Below are 7,496 nucleotides of genomic sequence, written 5' to 3' on the forward strand. Positions count from 1 at the left end.
TGTTTATATTAAAGTCTTTTGCAGGGTTAACCTTCTTTATGAGGATTTATTTGAAATATAAGCAATGGATTGACATTTGAAGCCATTGGGTTTGTTAAATCCGGTTATATATAAACGTACTATTTATTACATTGTTATTTCAATTGAGTTCGGTTTTACGTTAATATGGTTTGGACATTCATGTTCGATTTTTTTATATTTTTTTTTTATTTTTTTTTTGAATATTTTAAAATTATTACTTTCATTTTCATCAGTTTTTTTATGTGTGTATATAAAATAAGATTTGTTATATTTTTGTACATATATATAAAATATTAGTTAATATTGTAGCCACCTGCCATTTGTATGTAGACTTCGATAGTATCGCCATCTTTCATATCCAAGGAGGTTGGTGTGTCTTGATCCTGTATAATCCTGTCATTAAAATAACACCGAATTTCTTTCCTCAACAAACCCTCTCTTACACAGTAGGCATTCATCACTTTTCTGAGAGGTGTATATTTTTTAAGTTTGAATTTTAACACAGTGCAGTTCGGTCGCAAAACTTTTAAAAGAATATATTCAGTTTTCTTTTCGTCCGACATTGGTATTCAATTTGTGTTAAGTTTTTCTTTGTTGGAATTTACAAAGTAAAAATATTGCCTTGTTCCAGCGTCTGCAAGAATCTAAAAGTTGTACAATTTTTACCATTTGTTTCCTTTGTAAAATTGAAAAAAAAGAGATATTTAATACATATAAAAACAACTGTAGAGGTTTTTATGTGAGTAAAAGATACAATAAAGGAATTTTCGGATCTTCTCAGCATTCAGAAGATTTCTTAAAGGATATTTTAAATATTTATTTATTTATTTTTTTTATTTATTTATTTATTTATTTTTTTATTTATTTATTTATTTATTTATTTGCTATAATTGGCTCAATATATAGATGACATTTTAAAGGGGTCTTCAGTAGATAGAAGATATCCTAAAGATATTTCTACAGATAGACGACATGTTAAAGAAATCTTCTATAGATAGAAAACATAACAAAGGGGGGTTTTCTATATATTGATGTCATCTTAAAGGACTCCTGTATAGATAAATGCTCAATATATAGAAGGCATCCTAAAAATATCTTCTATAGATGGAAGACATAGTAAAGACGGTTTCTATAAATAGAAGACATCGTATAGGACTGCCCTACATATCGACGCCTCCAAACAATAGTATGCTAAGTCGACTTAGCATGTTTTCAAGTTCTTTACATTTTTATATTTAACGTCCTTTGACTTAAATTCTGTCAAATTTTGGTAATGATCGGACAATCCGAACAAAAGTTATAAACAAATATTTACTTAGCATAGTACTGAAGGTCAAAGAAATTTCCAAACTTTTAGAGCTTGTCCTGCAAAACTCGCTTTTCAGAATTAGCAAACTATTATTTGGAGGTGTCGAACGTCCTTTAACTTAAATTCTGTCTAATTTGGTAATGATCGGTCAATCCGAACAGAAGTTATACCCAAATATTGACTTAGCATAGTACTGAAGTTCAAAAAATTTGCCAAACTTTGAGAGCTTCTCCTGCAAAACTCACTTTTTAGACTTAGCATACTATTATTTGGAGGTGTCGATATATCAATCCCACGGCAGCGGGTTCGTTCGTACCGGATTGACCCGGAACAACACAAAACCAATGTTCCGGCCAGCGGCTGCCACCTCAGTGTGTACATGTTTGTATTTGTTTCGTTTTTCTGTATTGGGAGCCGCATACCCCGGAATGCCTGCTCCGAATTCTATTGGTCCGAGCCGGGACGGAGGAAAACCCAGGACCAATATATCTGTGCTCAGTTTGTCACATCCGCATCTTCACCCACATCCAACTTTCGGTGAGATGCAATAGATGTCAGGAGTGGGTACATCTAAGGGGTTGCTCTGGACTTGTCCACGTGAGGGACTACGACAGGGACTATGTTGCTGTGTGAATACAGTCCCCAGTGATTTGTCATCGGATTACGAAACACCCTCGTCGTCTGATTATGAGACTCCCCCGCAGTCCCCTCGACAACAATCGCACATGCAGCCTTTAACACCAGCCGTTGTTGTCCCAATCCCGGAAAATGCATCCTTTTTGCAATTTAATTGCAATGGACTCCGAGGTAAGATCGAGGAAATAGTAGATTTCATGAGTCGGAGGAATATCAAGTTCGCGACGGTGCAGGAAACCAAGCTGAACAACAACCACAGATTAGAACATTGTGATGGTTACAATGTTTTGAGGAAAGATCGCACCAGAAATGGAGGTGGGGGATTGGCTTTCCTATTGCACCAGTCTGTCCAATACAGACCTATCTCGCTTGAGCCTGTCTCTAATGACCCGTACATGGAATGTATGGCGGTAGCAGTCAGGTGTGGAGCTGCCGAGATAGAGTTGCTGAATGTATACATCCCGCCGAGAAATAGCTGTATCCCTGATTATAGGCCTGACATTAGCCCGCTCTTGCAAGGTCATAATCGTCTGGTCCTGGGGGATTTTAATTCGCATCATGAGATGTGGCATTCGGCCCTCGGAAACGACCAGAGAGGTACAGCGCTGGCTGAGATAGCTCTACGTTTTGCACGGTCAATGAGGACGCCCCTACCAGAATTAGAGGAGAATGTCACAGTTCGCCTTACATAACCATCGTGTCACCTGGTCTGACAAATGACGTTACCTGGCAACCCGTCATTTCCCTTGGATCAGACCATCTCCCCATAATTGTCTCCATTAGCAGACCACCCGACTTCATCACCTCTGAACGCCGCACATTCGTCAATCATAAAAAAGCTGATTGGCCGAGTTTCAGAGAGTTCAGCAATCACCGCTTCAGAGAATTTCACAATCCTTCTGATGTTCGGGTAGCGGAAAGGGCGTTCCGAGACATCATCACTGCTGCAGCCGCTCGCCATATCCCTGCTAGTCGAATACCCGAAATAAGACCAAACTTCCCAGCAGAGGCGACGGGATTAGCAAATGAGCGTGATGAGCTTCGCCGAACCAACCCCAATGACCCCAGAGTCAGGGAGCTAACACTGGAAGTTAACAGGCTGGTCGGCGAGCATATGCGCAACAAGTGGTTAATCATCTGAAGAGTTGCAACATTGGAGCAGGTATAGGTGAGTTGTGGGCAACGGTTTAGTCACTCTCGAACCCTGGAAGAATGGAAGATAGGACCTTAGTCACGTTTGGCGACGTTACGTTGACTGACCCGAAGAGGTGCGTAAGTTATTTCAATCGACAGTTTGTCGAGCACCCCGAGAGTGGCAGGGCGAAGAGAAGAGTATTACGTCGCATCAGATCTCTTCCTGTCGAGGAGGAACCACCACAATTTACAATGGATGATGTTGCCAATGCCATCATGAACGCTAAATCATCCAAAGCGTTGGGCCCTGATGGAATCTCCATGGTAATGCTGAAGCAGCTGGATGAGCCGGGATTGGAGTATCTCACTAAAGTTCTCAACTTGTCGCTAGCCACCCTCGTTGTTCCCGAAGTCTGGAAAATGGGCAGGGTGGTCCCACTACGGAAGCCAGGCCTAGGATGCCAGCAAAAGTGAATCGTACAGGCCGATTTCGCTTTTGTCGCCCGTAGCAAAGACACTAGAGGTCTTGCTCCTCCCCAGTATCAGAAATAGCTATCATGTTGCCGATCATCAGCATGGATTCCGTAAGCAACACAGCCCGACAACAGCGCTGGACGCCATTACCACATATATCTGTAAAGGACTCAACCAGAGACGGCCGAGCGATAGAACAGTGATGGTGGCGCTTGACTTATCAAAAGCCTTTGATACAGTCAGGCACTCCACGCTGTTTGAGCACATTGAGCAGACAACCCTCCGGCTTGAAGCTTGAAACGTTGGATAGTCAATTATATGTGTGGACGCCAGTCGTACGTGGAGTTCAGGAACAAGAAGTCCCAACCCCGTAGAGTGAAACAGGGAGTTCCCCAAGGTGGGGTGATATCTCCGGAACTGTTTAACCTCTTCCTCTCCGTATAACGCGATAGGTCGGTCTGTGGTAAGCTATGCGCCTCTAGTCTGGTCCCCGAGATTGTGTGATTCGAACTGGAAAAAGTTTCAAACTTGCCAGAATGCCGCCCTGAGAACAGCGACTGGGTGCATCCTCAAATCTTCAGTGGACCATCTACATAAGGAGACAAAAATTCTTCCTGTAAAGCAACACAATGAGATGCTTTCGTTGCAGTACCTGCTTGGATGTTATCGTGTGAGCCATCCCAATCACCATCTTGTGGGTAGGCCCGGCCCATTCAGGGAGATCAGGAAGGATATCCATGCTCTAGAGGGAGAGGTCCAACGATACAGGAGAGAACCCCTAGATCAACAAGCATATCAAGCACACGGACACAGTTGCCAAGGCCTTAAGCAATTATAGTGTGAATAAAATACTCGGAGTACATCCCCCATCTATCGCAGCTGAGGAGCGTCAGCTGCCACGACAAACCAGAGTAGTTTTGGCTCAACTACGCTCGGGATATTGCAGTCGCCTAAATTCGTATTGGGCGGAAATCGGAAATCGATCGCCGTACATGACATGTGCCCAGTATGCGGCATGGGCCCGCACGACACACAACACCTTTTTAAACGCCCCGCCAAACCTACCCATCTAACTCCAGTGGATCTGTGGCTACATCCCATTGAAGCAGCCACTTTTCTGGAACTGGAGATAGACTAAGAGCCAGATTGAACAGAGGAACGAACATATAAACATAACAAAGACACTGTTACGACAACAACAACCCTACATATATAGAAAACATCTTAAATGGGTGTTAAATATGTTGAAGAAATCTTAAAGGGGGTTTTCAGTAGATACCAGATATCATAAAGATATCTTCTACATATAGAAGAGATGCTAAGGTAGTCTTATATAGGTAGAAAACATACTAAATGTGGTTTCTATATATAGAAGACAAATTAAAGGGATTTTCTATATATAAAAGATAACCTAAAGAAGTCATTTAAAAATAGAAGACATCTTAAGGGGTTTCTACACGGTATGCTTCATGTATAACACTTTTTACATATCTGAATTTTGTACCTACGAAATTTTCAATGCATCAAACTGATATGATAGAACGCGCTCTATTCTCGTCTGTACAACAAAAGAACCGGGCCCTAAACTCAGCTTATGCCAATAGAAAAACTCCTAAATAGTATTCTATAGGAGACATTCTAAATCGTGCATAGATATAAGACATACCAAAGAAGGGGTGTATAGATAGAAAGTATATTCTATAGAATACTTTATAAAAAGTTCTTCCATATGTCTCCTCCTATCATCCTAGAGAGGCTTTTATGGACAGAATACCTACGAAAGGAACGTTCTTTAGATGAATGCATAATTTAGGTATGTATAAATAACCTCCTAAAGTGATATTCTATAAAAAGAAATACCCTAAATAGATCTTATATATGCAATTTTAATAGATAGAAGACATGCTAAGAAAGGATCTTTATTAAGTTTTATTAAATTTATCTTTTATTATTGGTTTTTGTAACTTAAAATGGAATCCATTGAGTAGGTATATATAATACATTTTGTTGTTGTGTGAGAAAATAATGTAGAATATTTTAAATGCAATGCAGGAAAGTTAAATGTGAATTAAAAAAAATATGACAAATGGATGATTGGAGCGAATGAATTAGAAACAATTTCCATGCATCTTTAAGAATTTCGCCTTAAATTATTTTAATTGATGGTGGTTTTAGATAAATTAGGTTTGTATGAACATTCATGTTGGGTTTTATATATAATGAATAGCAATATTAAAAATATTCAGCCCAATTATGAATATCAACTCCCCGTGAGTTTTCTCACTTTTTCCTTTAAGTTGAAACGGCAGAAAGGCAAAACTCACGGGGAGTTTTCATTCATAATCACCCTGATTACTTTCTTTTTCATGACTTTTTTACTAAAAGTGATAGTAGTAAGTTATATTTTTGTATATATGTGTAAAATTAGTTGCTAATGCTGTAGCCACCATCCTGTCTTTTATAAACTTCGATAGTATCGCCTTCTTCCATTTCCATTGAGATTGCTGTGCCTGAATCCTCCACAGCTACACCATTATAAAGAAACCTAATTTCTTGTTTAGACAAACCCGTTCTTTCGCAGTAGCCATTCATTACTTTTAAAAGAGAAGTATTTTTATTAATTTTGAATTTTACCACAGCGTTGTCCAGTCCCAAAACTCTCAATCTAAAATGTTCGGGGTTTGGTTCCCCCTTCTTTTCGTCAGACATTTTTATATGTAATTTCTGTTTATTTTTTCTACGTTGGAATTTACAATGTAAAGATATTGTCTGTCTTGTTCCGGGAATCTGCAAGAATCTAAGATTTGTACAATTTTTACATTTTTTTTCGTGTATAAAATTGAAAAGGAAGGAAAGGAAGTTATTTGATATTATCTATCCAATTAGTAAAAATTAAGTCATTCCAATACAATTTAGGATGAAATATAGTTCTGTTGTCTGTTGTTGTCATCTATAGAAAGAAGACATTCTAAAAGGGTCTTCTATAGATAGCAGACATCTTTGAAGTGGAAGACATTCTTTGGATACATGACAGGACTTCTACAGATAGATGACTTTGACAACAAAATTAAATTTAACTAAGGAGTCTCCCTAGTCCCTTCCGTAGGATGTTTGTGGAACAATTATTATTTAAATTTAACTATACTCTTAACTTGTCCTTTTTTAATGTAATTTTAATACTTGCCTGCACAGAATCGATCCAATTGGAAAATTGGATGCAGAACAAATTTCACTGTTGCGCTTGACAGAAGATCAGGATGGATCCTGTTCGAGTTGTTTTTTCGATTATTTGTCACCACATTAAAATTGACTTTTAATAACTACTCACGAAAACAATATCCACACGCTATTTGATATTTTTCTGTAGTTATAATGCGCCTATTGTGTTGGAAATAATGCGTTTATTAAATAATTAAAAATTATGACGACCTTTTAAACGACTCAATAAAAAACGTTCGTGCTCGTGTACGAAGCGATTACCAAGTAACCGGTAAAACTACAAGTGATTACTGTTTTTTTGTAAATGGGTGAATCTTTAATATACACGTATAATATCTGGCTGTTGTATAAATCTTAAGCCGTATTAACATCATCCGCGTTTTGTAATAGTGCTACACAGGTTGAAATTACAAGCCTGGAATTGCACTATACTGCACCCAAGAAGGCAGTTGAGTTCATGTATTGATTGTCAAAAAATGAAAAATTGTTCTTGTGATCATCATGGTAGAACAAACTGTGGTTAGTCCATGGCAGAACTACCAGGTAGTGGTTTCACACCAGCTGATTGAATATGAAAAGTCAAATCCCTTTATAAAAAAATTATTTTTGTTGTAATTTCTCCAACAACATAAAGAAAGTTTTGACATAACATATTCAATATTTTACGATGCCACTACCTGGGTAATTGTGCCATGGGTTAGCC

The 7,496-nt window shown here is 38.5% G+C and overlaps 1 pseudogene; it reads right to left on the bottom strand.

Annotated features, from left to right (window-relative positions):
• Nucleotides 1-612: 612 nt before the first annotated feature.
• LOC141393400 (small ubiquitin-related modifier 2 pseudogene) lies at nt 613-7,039 on the bottom strand (annotated as a pseudogene).
• Between the last annotated feature and the right edge of the window lie 457 nt (nt 7,040-7,496).

The sequence above is a fragment of the Musca autumnalis genome, unplaced genomic scaffold, assembly GCF_047663935.1.
Source record: "Musca autumnalis isolate F117 unplaced genomic scaffold, ASM4766393v1 scaffold_2, whole genome shotgun sequence".
Taxonomy (NCBI): domain Eukaryota; kingdom Metazoa; phylum Arthropoda; class Insecta; order Diptera; family Muscidae; genus Musca; species Musca autumnalis.